Here is a 14,168-nt window from a genome sequence, read left to right on the forward strand (position 1 = left end):
TGCATGGAAGATTCGCTTGGATGTCAAAGCAACTTTATTCTCACAGAAGACAAGCTAACCTTCCAGTCACTTCAGGTGAAAGAATACAGTATTAGGAAGGGTAACATGGAAGTAAACAAGTTCTAGACCTTGATGCTACTTAAAACGCTGTTAGGCCAGGTGTGGTGGGTCATGCCTGTAATCCCAGCACTTTAGGAGGCCGAGACGGGCGGATCACTTGTCATGAGTTTGAGACCAGTCTGCCCAACATAGTGAAACCCCGTCTCTACTAAAATATAAAAATTAGCTGGGCATGGTGGTGTGTGCCTGTAATCCCAGCTACTCAGGAGGCTGAGGCACAAGAATCGCTTGAACCCAGGAGGCGGAGGTTGCAGTGAGCCGAGATCACACCACTGCACTCCAGCCTGGATGACAGAGCAAGGCTCTATCTCAAAAAAAAAAAAAAAAAAAAAAAAAAAAAAAAAAGGCTGCTAGGCATCTGGCAGTATATCTTGAATACTGCTCATTTCACTATGAAAAAATGCAACATCGCTATGGTGCAGGTTCAGAAAGTGAGATATCTAAAGTTCTACACCTGCCTCCTTTGGAGGGTGGCCAACAGATTAAGGCCCTTAGATGTCTGGTTATTCACTCCGCCTCAGGTGTAGACTCCTGACCTGGGTGTTAAAAATGTTAAATAATTGTCCCCAGGGTGTGGATTAATTTACACACATACACTTCAAAATAGCATTTTTACTAGCGAATTCCAGACAAAAATCTCAGACACCTTTAGCTATTAATGTTTAAACCTAATTTCATATCTGACAGTATTTTTTTTCCTCCTAGGTGTGGGAGTAAGATTGATTTTAAAAATAGTTGCCATTACTCAGAAACAGATAAAATGTAATATGCCTTACTATTAGTCAAGGAGCAGAAATTTTACTCAAAATAATTTAAGCAAAAACAACATTTAGTGGTTCATGTTCCTGGGGAGAATAGGGAAGGCCCTGACCGTAGCTACTCTGAACCCCGGGACTCAAGGACATTGAAAGGTCTTCTCATTCTCTTTTTCTCTGTCCCTCTGCTTTGTGTGTATATCCTCACAGGTCTATTTCTCTGGGTTTTGGCCTCATTCTCTTCTATTTCTGCTAGGCCTTTTCATGAGGTGTGCAAGCCCCTCTGGCTTCACTTCATCTGGCTCCGTGACCCCAGAGCCAAAGGGCCCCTCGAGTACCTGCTGGGGAAGAACTTGGATTTTCTCAACTTGTGTCACCTGCCCTAATAATAATCCTTGGATAATTCCTCTGGCCAGGAAGTTGAGGTTCGGTCTAAATCTGGGTTGCTGACCTTATGTTTTGTGGGTTGGGGAGTACTGTTGTGAGAAGAAGGGTAAGGTGTTTGCTTTGGAAGCACATATACTAAAATTGGAACAGGCCGGATGTGGTGGCTCACGACTGTAATCCCGGCACTGTGGGAGGCTGAGGCGGGTAGATCACCTGAGGTCAGGAGTTTGAGACCAGCCTGGCCAACATGGTGAAACCCCGTTTCTACTAAAAATACAAAAATTAGCTGGGTGTGGTGGTGTGCACCTGTTATCCCAGCTACTTGGGAGACTGAGGCAGGAGAATCACTTGAACCCAGGAGGAAGAGGTTGTAGTGAGCCAAGATTGCACTACTGCACTCCAGGCTGGGTGACAAAGTGAGACCTTGTCTGAAATAAACAAATAAAATAGGAACAATGCAGAGACGATTACCAAGGCCCTTGCACAAGGATGTCATGAAAATTTGCAAAGCAGTCCATATATTTTATCTGAAGTGTTCTCATCACGTACACACACAAAAACATAACTATGTCAGGTGATGGTTAATTAGCTTGATTGTGGTGATTATTTCACAATGCACACATGTATCAAAACATCAAGTTGTACACCTTAAATATATACAATTCAAATTTGTCAATTATACCTTATTAAAGCAGCAGCAGCAGAAGCGGTGTTACCAAACTGCCCAAAACTGTAGTTGCCACAGCCCCGCCTGCCCTTCCTGTTCTCTTTTTCCTGCCTTTCTATACTTGGGATCTTTCGCTTATGTGTGTTAAATTGGATGTTATGAAAAACAAGAAATATTCAAGCTTCTATGCATTAAGATTTAGTAGTTTATAAACTTTGATCCACTTTATATTTTTCAGTAGATGGAACCATGTAGAAAAGCTGGCATCAGAATTTTCTGGATTTTTTTCCTCAAGCGATACCACTAAAATGGAAACCTGAAGATTTTTATAAGCAAATGTAGGCTAACATTGATTCAGAAAAAGCCGCCAATATGCTATAGTAGTGAATATTGCAACCAAAATGAATTTCCTTAATTATAATCGGGTGAATTTGGGACTAGGAAAAGCAGCTTGTTTACACATTTAATCACCACCTATAGGTAAGAAGCTCAGAGATTTTCCAGGTGAATGATGCCCCTGATAAATATATCTCTGTCTTGGGGACAGTAAAATGATTCAACAAATGCCATATGTAGTGTTTAGCTCTTGAGGAGACCTATGGCCTAGTTGGAACATAGCCTGTGTGCTGTGCCTACTGGAGGGTAGCATGAACAGATTGCTGGTAATAGCTCACTCCACATAGTGTCTGTCACATATAAAGTGCCAGGTCAAGTAGTGACCACATGTAATGTGGACACCATGATTTTTCCATTTCTCTCAGTTATTAAAAAGCTTTTAAGAGACTGGGCATGGTGGCTCACAACTGTAATCCCAGCAATTTGGGAGGCCAAGGCGGGCAGATCACCTGAGATCAGGAGTTCAAGACCAGTCTGGCCAACATGGCGAAATGCTGTCTCTACCAAAAATACAAAAATTAGATGGGCATGATTGCAGGCAGAAGAATCTCTTGAACCCAGGGGGTGGAGGTTGCAGGCGAGCCAAGATCACACCACTTAACTCTCAGCCTGGGCAAAAGAGCGAAATCTGTCTCAAAAAAAAAAAAAAAAAAAAAAAAAGCTTCAAAGAGGAACAAAGAGAACAAGTTTCAAGAACACTATCAGACAATAGTAAATTGTGGTATGATACTTGACCATTACATTATGATGACTAATTTATAGCAGTGTGGATTTTAAAATGGACAGATGGTATCCTTTGCAATTTTAATTCTTTATAACAGAAACTGTTATAATAATTGATACACAACAATTTTCTGGCATGAAATTCCATCATTGAATATATTCTGAAGAGGAGTGCCATTATAGCAAAAAAAAAAAAAAAAATTACTATTCTTAGATGAAAAATAGTGGCTGTGTGTAAGTAGACAAGACATATAAAGGTGGAACAGTGTGTGATAAAGTCAAAATTCTACTACGGCCTAGCCGATCGCTAAGAATTGCACTTAGAGTACTGAAAACATACACTGTTGAGTGTGTGTGAATGATATACTAGGACCTTGCGACTCAAAGTATGGTATGGGATCAGCAGAATCAGTATCACTTGGGAGCTTGTTAAAAATGCAAGTTATTTGGCCCCACCCCAGACCTACTGAATCAGAAACTCTGGGAGCTGGGCCAGAAATCTGTGTCCTACAAGCCCTCCAGGTGCTCCCAGTGCATGCTACAGATTGAGAGGCATCATTCTAATTAGTTACAAGCACTCTCCTGATGGCTTGTAGAACTGCCCAAGCGAGGGACTTGAGCATGGAGAAGTACCTGATGTACAGGCTTCTCTTGCAGCAATAAATCAACTTAGTAGACCACCACTGTTGCAATGACTCCTTTCACCCAATGGTCAAACCTAGATGTTAGGTGGGTTAAAACAGCCTCATTTTCTTTATCCCTTTTTTTGTTTTGTTTTGTTTTTTGAGACTGAGTCTCACTTTGTTACCCAGGCTGGAGTGCAGTGGCATGATCTCAGCTTACTGCAACCTCGACTTCCAAGGCTCAAGTGATCCTCCTGCCTCAGTCCCTCAAGTAGCTGGGATTATAGGCACCCACCACCATGCCCGGCTAATTGTTGTATTTTTAGTAGAGACAGGGTTTCACCGTGTTGCCCAGGCAGGTCTCAAATTACTGGCCTCAAGCAATCCTCCCGCCTCAGCCTCCCAAAGTGCTGGGATTACAGGTGTGAGGCACCGTGCCCAGCTCTTTATTATTTATATATTAAAGACTAAGTTGTAGGAGGGTAGTTTTTGAACCAGTTATCAATTAGCATCAATAAGTATTTATTAAGTGTTATATTTTGTTCTAGGAGCAGCAAAATATATACAAAGTGACCTAAAAGATGATTGTTGTTTAGCCTGTGGTTAAGGAGAAAATATAAACTTGAAAAATTAAATGACAATATCAGATAATAACACAAGAGCTATTCCTAGGCATTATATGACTAATTATAAAATAAGGGGAAAATTCACTGAAAAGGAAGAGATCCCTGGGTTGAATAGGTCTGTGAAGACATCACTCAAGGTTCCTTCACTGAGCATATGTTTAGGAAGTAGCTTCTCCAGGAAGGGCCTTGGGCAGGTGCTGGAGAGAATGTGGAATTTGAACTAGGCTTCTGGAAAAGGCAATTCAAATGGCAGGAATGTAACAAACCAAAGGTATCATATGAGAGGTTTACACAGCAATTCTGGTTGCTCTGTCCTTGCATATCTCCAAGGAAACCTGGACCCATGATTGACTGTTGGTCAACCCTAGGTATGTGGCCCTTGGAAGGCTCTTTATGCTAATGTTGATGATTTTGTTGTATGCACCTAAAGCAATGAACCATGTCCTACTAGCTTGTCAGAATTGCTTTGTGCAGACATCAAGACTGATCATGCATGCCAGGTTTCATTACTAGAGCCCTGAGTTTCAGTTGTCAAGGATGGTCATGTAGCAGAATGTACCCATGTGACCAGACCTCCATAAAAGCCTTGGGCCCTGAGACTTGCATTGGGTAGAGAGATTCTGCTAGAAGGAAAGCATGTCTTGTGTGGCTCTGGTTGGAAAAAACTTGAAAGTGTGTATCTGACCTCTCTGGATTTTACCCAATGCCTATCTTCTTTCTGCAATTTTTGCTGTCTACTTTTTGCTGTAGTAAGTCTTAGCCATGAATATAACCTGATATTGAGCCTTCTGAGTCTTTATAAAAAAAAAAAAACAAAAAACTAGGAGTGGTTATGGCACCCCTGAAATATGGCCTGTGACATGATGCAAAATACACATGAATTTTTGGGAAGAAACAATAAATATTAAAATCCGATGGGAAAAGTCAATTCTTGATTGCTGAATCTTGGTAAAGAATGTAAAGGTGTCTATTGTACTATTTATTTTTCTTCTTCTTCTTTTTAATTTTAATTTAATTTTATTTTTATTTTTTTTGAGACAGGGTCTTGTAGTCACCCAGGCTAGAGTGCAGTGCCACAATGATGGCTCACTGCAGCCTCAACCTCCTGGGCTCAAGCAATCCTCCCCCCTCAGCCTCCCGAGTACCTGGGACTATAGGTATTTGCCACCACACCCAGCTAATTTTTGTATTTTTTGTAGAGACAGTCTCCTTATGTTGTCTAGGCTGGTCTCAAACACCTGAGCTCAAGTTATCCTCCCACCTGGGCCTCCTAAAGTGCTGGGATTACAGGTGTGAACAACTGCACCTTGCCTCATTGTACTATTATTTAAAGTTTCCTGTAAGTTTGACATTTTTCAAAACATAAATTTATGGAAAAATGAGTAGTATTGAGCAAATAGTACTAGCAGTTGAGAAGTCAATTATCATATGCATGCATGGACATATGTGTGGATAGAATCATAGAATTGTATGTTATCTTGAAGAATAGTCATTTTACACTTTACCGTTTAGTCAAGCCTGTCCATCTTTTCCTATGTTTGCTTGGATGTGTGTTTTCTATTCTTTTTTTGACCACATACTCCCGCCTCAGGCAGATGGGGGGCCCTGAGTCCCTGGGCTGGAAGTGGGCCTGAGGCTGTGGTGAATGGGGCCAAGAGAATCATTACCAGGTCAGTTTCCTATGGAGTTTCTGGGTCAGTAATGCCGAGACCAATAGTCCAGGGTCAGGATGCCAAATTCAGACAGGGCAATAAATAAATAAAAAGAGAAAGCTCTAATTCAAAGTTAATCGTTCTGACAGAGAAGGCAATGCAAAGAGAGTTCAAACAGTCAGACAAGCCAGGAGTGATTCCTGAGAAAAAAACGCACACAGTGCCAACTTCCTTTTTTAACTGGTTCCTGCCACAGCTAAAGTCGGGGGCATATGCTAAAGTGAGTGATGCAGCTGGGGAGTGCACAACTGTATTCTCACAGAGTTTTCTCTCAGCCTGAGATTGACTGAATATTCACTTATAGTTTCTCCTTCTTTTTATTATTTGAGATTTTACATTTAATTCTTTTTTATGCATTTTCTGCTTATGTATTACATTTAATTCTTTAATATCTCTAGTTAGAAAACTGCATTTATATATGGGTAAGATTGGTTTATACTGTGCTAGCTTCCTCGGTTTTATTAATAAGATACACATAGTGGTCAAGAACATGAATTCTAAGCTGGGCGCCACGGCTCACGCCTGTAATCCCAACACTTTGGGAGGCCGAGGCAGGCGGACCACCTGAGGTCAGGAGTTCAAGACTAGCCTGGCCAACATGGCAAAACCCCGTCTCTACTAAAAATACAAAAATTAGCTGGGCATTGTGGTGCGTGCGTGTGATCCCAGCTACTCAGGAGACCGAGGCAGGAGAATCGCTTGAACACAGGAGGAAGAGGTTGCAGTGAGCCAAGATCACGCCACTGCACTCCAGCCTGGGCGACAAAGCAAGACCTTGTCTCAAAAATAAAATAAAATTTAAAATAAATAAATAAATAAAATAAAATAAAATAGGAACAATGCAGAGAAGATTAGCAAGGCCCTTGCACAAGGATGTCATGAAAATTTGCAAAGCAGTCCATATATTTTATCTGAAGTGTTCTCATCATGTACACACACAAAAACATAACTATGTCAGGTGATGGTTAATTAGCTTGATTGTGGTGATTATTCCACAATGCACACATGTATCAAAACATCAAGTTGTAGACCTTAAATATATACAATTCAAGTTTGTCAAATATACCTTATTAAAGCAGCAGCAGAAGAAGCGGTGTTACCAAACTGCCCAAAACTGTAGTTGCCACAGCCCCGTCTGCCCTTCCTGTTCTCTTTTTCCTACCTTTGTGTACTTGGAATCTTTGGCTTATGTGTGTTAAATTGGATGTTATGAAAAACAAGAAATATTCAAGATTTCCATGCATTAAGATTTTGTAATATATAAACTTTGATCCACTTTATATTTTTCAGTAGATGGAACTGTGTAGAATAGCTGGCATCAGAATTTTCTGGATTTTTTTCCTCAAGCAATACCACTAAAATGGAAACCTGAAAATTTTTATAAGCAAATGTAGGCTAACATTGATTCAGAAAAAGCCACCAATATGCTATAGCAGTGAATATTGCAACCGAAACGAATTTCCTTAATTATAATCGGGTGAATTTGGGACTAGGAAAAACAGCTTGTTTATACATTTAATCACCACCTATAGGTAAGAAGCTCAGAGATTTTCCAAATGAATGATACCTCTGATTATATCTTATCTTGTGGACAGTAAAATGATTCAACAAATGTCATATGTAGTGTTTAGCTCTTGAGGAGACCTATGGCCTAGTTGGAACATAGTCTGTGTGCTGTGCCTACTGAAGGGTAGCATGAACAGATTGCTGGTAATAGCTCACTCCACATAGTGTCTGTCACATATAAAGTGCCAGGTCAAGTAGTGAACACGTGCAATGTGGACACCATGATTTTTCTACTTCTCTCAGTTACTAAAAAGCTTTTAAGAGGCTGGGCATGGTGACTCATACCTGTAATCCCAGCAATTTGGGAGGCCAAGGCGGGCAGATCACCTGAGGTCAGGAGTTCAAGACAAGCCTGGCCAACATGGCGAAACTCTGTCTTTACTAAAAATACAAAATTTAGCTGGGTGTGGTGGTGCACACCTGTAATCCCAGCTACTCGGGAGGCTGAGGCAGGGAGAATCGTTTGAACCTGGGAGTCGGAGGTTGCAGTGAGCCGAGGTCATGCCATTGCACTCCAGCCTGGGCGACAGAGGGAGACTCTGTCTCGAAAAAACAAAAACAAAAACATGGATTCTCGAGTCAGACTGCTTGGGTTCAAATATTGGCTCTAGCACCTAATAGCCGCATTAACCTCTTCATGCCTCACATTTTTTTTCTATGAAATGCAGATTAAAATATTACCTACCTCCAGGTATTGGAATATCAGTAGCAATGAACATGCTTGATGCCAGATCTTGTTTTATATATGCAATTTTACAAAAGAAAAAAGAGAAAAGGAAATAAATCAGGACAGCCAGGGGCATTGGCTCACACCTATAATCCTAGCATTTTGGGAGGTCAAGGTGGGAGGATCACTTGAGCTCCGGAGTTCGAGACCAGTCTTGGCAACGTGGCAAAACCTCATCTCTACTAAAAATACCAGACAATAGCCGGTTGTGGTTGCGCACATCTTTAGTCCCAGCTACTTTGGAGGCTGAGGCACAAGAATCGCTTCATCCCGGGAGGTGGAGGTTGTAGTGAGCCCAGATGGCGTCACTGAACTCCAGCCTGTGCAGCAGAGCAAGACTCTATCTCGAAAAAGGTAAGAAAAGAAAAGAAAAACCAGAATTTTGGAAGAAATGTCTGGTTCCAGGACTGGAATAGAGAAAAACCAAGATCTGCCTGGAACATGTCATGATGCCAAAAAGTAAATACTGAAAAAATGATGGGGCATGTTGAAAAAACATAGGAGCCAACTTGAAGCAGATCCCAAGACAAATCAGGGACAATTTAAGCAACAAAATAAATAATGATAGTAATAGGTTGTAACTCATGGAATAAAACAAATATCCATATGTCCAGAGTGATAACAAGTGAATAAATAAATCATTGGGGGAGTGGAGGAAGTTCTTCTTTACAGTAGAATTCCAAGTAATAAATGATGAAGAAGTGATGGAAACAAAATTACCATTTGCCAGACACTAGAGTAAAAATTGTTTCAGGCGAGACTCATTCACAAATGCTAAAACTAGTGGGCTAAAAGGAGAAATGGGATTTTTTATACAGTGTCACAGTATCTCCCCAGAAGACATTTATTTAATGACAAAGGGAAAAATAATGTTACGGTAGAGAAGTCTGGCAGACGCTACCTTAATCAAGTATCCAAGTTAATATTGCAGCCATGAGGCCAACATACATAACCTGATTTTAATCAAAAAGAAACATCAGACAAACCCAAAGTGAAGGACACTCTACAAAACTATTGGCACACACTCTTCAGAACTGTAAAGGTCAGAAAAGATAAAGAAAGATTAAGAAACTATCCCAGATTAAAGAGTAAGAAGATAAATAAATGCATTGTGTGATCTTTAATAGCATCCTGATCCGGGAAAAGGCGCACATAAGGACAGTTGACAACATTTATATGCAGTTCATAGATGAATTAGTGGCATTTACTAGTGTTATTTTCTTGATTTTGATCATTTTACTCAATTACGTAAGATTAAACATTTGAGGAAGTTGGGTGAAGTGTATACAAGAATTCTTTGTACTATTTTTGCTATTCATTTGTAAGTCTAAAATTATTTCATGATGAAAACTTTAAAAATATATATTAATATATATATTCCTGTTTACAAGTCTTTCCAGACTCTTCTAATATATATATTAGCAATAGACATATTTGTATATAGATAGAGCTTTGTTTTGATTTGTTTTACAGAAATGGAATTGCATTATACATGACTCTTTTGTGTTTCCACTCAACAACTGTATTAGCTCCTTTTTGGGTGTTGGCTTATCTCACAAAGACCTAGCTTGCTTCCTCCTCCTTAAAGAGGCTCCAGACAACCATATCTCTACTATATGACATCATTCCTTGGTCACAGATAATCAGACCACGTGTGGACATCTGACCCAAACTGGGACATCAGATTCTTTCTACCAGGAATTTGAAACTGGGACCATAATATTCTTATTCAGACTGAGCTATTCTCCTGAGTGAAAGAAATTTTAAAACTTCAAAGCTGAGATACAGCTGTAACCTGATGTGTGAATTGAAAAGTAGAGACAGTTGCAAGGCAGAGAAATGAGACCAGAGAAGCAGGGGCAGGATATGAGAAGGCACTTCCTGGGATCCTAGTTGATAACCATTTTCTTATCTCATGCTCTTTCTGAGGACTTCTGCCGTGGGATTCCACAAGACACATTTGAATCCTTATAATACATTTCCTTCAAGGCTCATGCCAGCTCTCAAGAGGCAGAGCTCACATCAGTTATATTTTCAAAACTAATTTGAAGCCAGGTGCGGTGGCTCATGCCTGTAATCCTAGGACTTTGGTAGGTTGAGGCGGGTGGATCACTTGAGGTAAGGAGTTCTAAACCCGCCTGGCCAACTTGGTGAAACCTCGTCTCTACTAAAAAAACAAAACAAAACAAAAAAATAGCTGGGCGTGGTGGCAGATGCCTGTAGTCCCAGCTACTCAGGAGGCTGAGGCTGGAGAATCACTTGAACCTGGGAGGCAGAGGTTACGGTGAGCCAAGATTGCAACACTGCACTCTAGCCTGGGTGAGAGAGCGAGACTCCGTCAAACACAACAACAAAAAACCAATTATAAAAAATTGTGATTATTTATGTAAAGAATTGCTGGCCAGGTGCAGTGGCTCACGCCTGTACACAGCACTTTGGGAGGCTGAGGCGGGCAGACCACTTGAGGTCAGGAGCTCGAGAGCAGCCTGGCCAACATGATGAAACCCCATCGTTTCTAAAAATACAAAATTAGCTGGGCGTGGTGGCACACACTTGTAATCCCAGCTACTGGGGAGGCTAAGGCAGGAGAATTGCTTGAACCTGGGAGGCAGAATTGCAGTGAACCAAGATCCTGCCATTACACTCCAGGCTGGGGAACAAGAGCGAAACTCAGTCTCAAAAAAAAAAAAGAAAAAAAAGAATTGCTAACTAGGTACTGAAAGTGCTAAAGGAAAACACTTGTTGAATAAACAATTTTTCATTGAAAAATTTCTGTAGAAAAATTACATGAATAGTACAAAGGAACATCTGTATACCTTTCAACTGGATTGACCAACTGACTTTGTCCACGTTTACTTTTTTTTTTTTTTTGAGATGGAGTCTCGCTCTCTCACCCAGGCTGGAGTGAAGTGGTGCAATCTCGGCTCACTGCAACATCTGCCTCCCGAGTAGCTGGGATTACAGGTGCCCGCCACCACGCCCAGCTAATTTTTGTATTTTTGTAGAGATGAGGTTTCACCAGCGGGCCAGGCTGGTTTTGAACTTCTGACTTCAGGTGATCCACCTGCCTTGGCCTCCGAAAGTGCTGGGATTACAGGTGTGAGCCACTACACCTGGCCTATTTTCTTCTTTTTTAAAACGCTTATTGATAAATCATTCAGACACATTTAAACATCACTTTTGAAGATTTCAAAAGTTTCTATGAAAAAAGTCCTTTTGCATTAGAGATGCATATTGGAAGTATTTGTGGCTGAAATGGCATGTCTGAGGTTTGCTTTAAGGTACATCAGCAAGGCCAGGTGCTAGGGCTCATGCCTGTAACATCAACATTTTGGGAGGTCAAGGCAGGATGATCACTTGAAGCCAGGAGTTCACGACCAGCTTGGCCAACATGGCAAAACCCCATCTCTACTGAAAATACAAAAATTAGCTGGATGTGGTGGCCCATGCCTGTAATCCCAGCTACTTGGGAGGCTGAAGCACATGAATTGATTAAATCCAAGAGACAGAGGTTGCAGTGAGCAAAGATCGCACCACTGCACTTCAGCCTGGGCAACAGAGTGCGACTCTGTCTTAAAAAAATAAAAAAATAAAAATAAAGTACAACAGCAAAAGGAGACAAAAAGTGGGGGAGGGAGGTGTAAATAGATAAAGCAAAATCAGCAAAATAGTAACCACTGTTAAACCTAAGTCATGGGTTTATTATACTATTTTATCTACTTTTATGTATGTTTGAAAATTTACAAACTGAAAAGTAAAAAACTATTTCGTTTCAAAAAATAGATCAAATTGGAACCATTTGGCATTATATTATGTAAAATCCAGCTCTTGGCTGGGCATGGTGGTTCATGCCTGTAATCCCAGTACTTTGGGAGGCTGAGCGGGGAGGATTGCTTGAGCCCAGAAGCTTGAGAGCAGCTTGGGCAACATAGCAAGACCCCATCGCTAAATCAAGAAAAATTTAAAAACAAATTAGCCAGGCATGATGGTGCACGCCTGTGGTCCAAGTTAGTCAGGAGGCTGAGGTGGGAGGCTTGCTTGAGCCCGAGAGGTCAAGGCTACAGTGCACAGTGATTACACCACTGCATTCCAGCCTGGGCAATGGAAAAAACTTGAAAGAAAGAAAGAGAGAGAGAGAGAAAGAAAGAAAAAAGGAAGAAAAATTAAGGTTATATTAGCTTTATATAAAGAGTTAGAAAATGTTTTCTCTTTTTTTATTCTTTGAAAATATATACTGTATTGTCACAGAATCTTTGGGGTATTGCTTTTCTGGCCAGAAATCTCTGCAGTCGGTGGCACCTTTTCCCAAGTTATTGTCCTGTGTCCAGGAAGAATGATGTACACAGACAAGTGAAAGGTGAGCAAGATGAAGAGGAGCTTTATTGAGTATTAGAACAGCTCAGAGGAGACCTGTAGTGGGTGACTCCTGTCTGCAGGCAGGTTGTCCTGAGAAACATTCAGCCCTTAGCAGAGAGGGTGGCTCCTCTCTGTAGCTGGTCATCCCATTGTCTGCAGCTCTCAGTGGAGAGGAGGCCCTGGAGAAGGTAGCTCCTCTCTGCAGCTGGTTTTCCCAGTGTCTGCCCTGCTGTTGTTGAGTCTAGGGGTTTTTATGGTCTTCAGAGGGGCAAAATGCATGCTGATTGGTCCACGGGCAGCCATAGGTGAGCCCAGGAAAAGGTGCCATGAGTTCTGCCTCCAGTACACAGGACTGGCAGCCCAGCCCCCAGCTTTCAGGCCTTCCCCTGCCTAAAGGTGGGGCTTCACCAGGTTCCTGCTCCCTTCTGCCCAGGAGCCTGTCTGCCTCCCTCTGCTGTTCATGTTTCACAGGCTATTCATGCCAAGGGACACCTGCAAGCCAATGCTGAGCTGCCCTCAGCCTCCCCTCGGCTTCCCTCCTGCACTCATGGGTGCCCAAAGTCTGGAAGGGACTGAGGCAGCAGGGGGCTGGCATGTCAGGGCTTCCCCAAGCATGTGCCCACCTGGCTGGACTGTGACAGTTCCTGGACTTGGCCCCAACCTTGCTCCACAATTGCAGTGGGTACTGGGAACAAGGAGAGGCCAGGCAATGAGAGCAGGCACTTCGATCCTGTGGGGTGCCTTCCTGGGCCCCCAAGAGCACAGAGATGCCCAGGTCCGAAACCAGGCTTGGGCAGCTGCAGCTGCACCCAGGGAGATCTTGCCTCGCTAACTCAGAAGGGGTGAGGCTCCTGTTTGTCCCTGGCTCCCGCCAGCTCCATGGAGTGTGCAGTCCCAGCCACACCTCCGAGATGGGAGCAGGCACTGACAGCAGGAGAAACCAGGCAATGAGAGCAACCACTTCTGAGCCTGCAGGGGGAAGGGAGGTCTTCCTGGGCACTCGAGACCACAGAGATGCTGGAGTCTGGAACTGCACCAGAGCAGCTGCAGCGGCACCCAGGGAGGCTGGGCAGCGCCTCCCTCCTGCAGCCATCATGGCAGCAGCCACTCTAGATGGGCTGCTGCTGCCACCAGTATTAGTTTCCTATTGCTGCCGTAGCAAATTACCACAAACTTAATAGCTTGAAACAATGCAAATATATTATCTTTCAGTTCTGGGGATCAGAAGTCCAAAATAGGCTAGCAGGCTGTATTCCTTCTGGAGGTTCTGAGGGAAAATCTGTTTCCTTGCCTTTTCCAGCTTCTACTTCTAGAAGCTATCTATATTTCAAGGTTCATGATCCCTTTGAAGATCTTCTATCTTCCAAGTTGACAGTATAACATCTTCAAATTTCTCTCACTCTCTAACTGACACACTTATCTCCTTTTATAAGGGCTCTTGTGATTGCACTGAGCCTACCTGGATAATCCAGGATACTCTTTCCATCTCAGGATCTTTAATGTAGTCACA

The 14,168-nt window shown here is 42.2% G+C and overlaps 2 pseudogenes; both read left to right on the top strand.

The window, feature by feature from the left end:
• The first annotated feature begins 1,687 nt into the window (after positions 1-1,687).
• Positions 1,688-1,786, top strand: LOC114671988 (U6 spliceosomal RNA; annotated as a pseudogene).
• A 5,039-nt stretch (positions 1,787-6,825) lies between these two features.
• On the top strand, positions 6,826-6,917 carry LOC114671979 (U6 spliceosomal RNA; annotated as a pseudogene).
• Positions 6,918-14,168: the final 7,251 nt, after the last annotated feature.

The sequence above is a fragment of the Macaca mulatta genome, chromosome 13 (genome assembly GCF_049350105.2).
Source record: "Macaca mulatta isolate MMU2019108-1 chromosome 13, T2T-MMU8v2.0, whole genome shotgun sequence".
Classification (NCBI taxonomy): Eukaryota; Metazoa; Chordata; class Mammalia; order Primates; family Cercopithecidae; genus Macaca; species Macaca mulatta.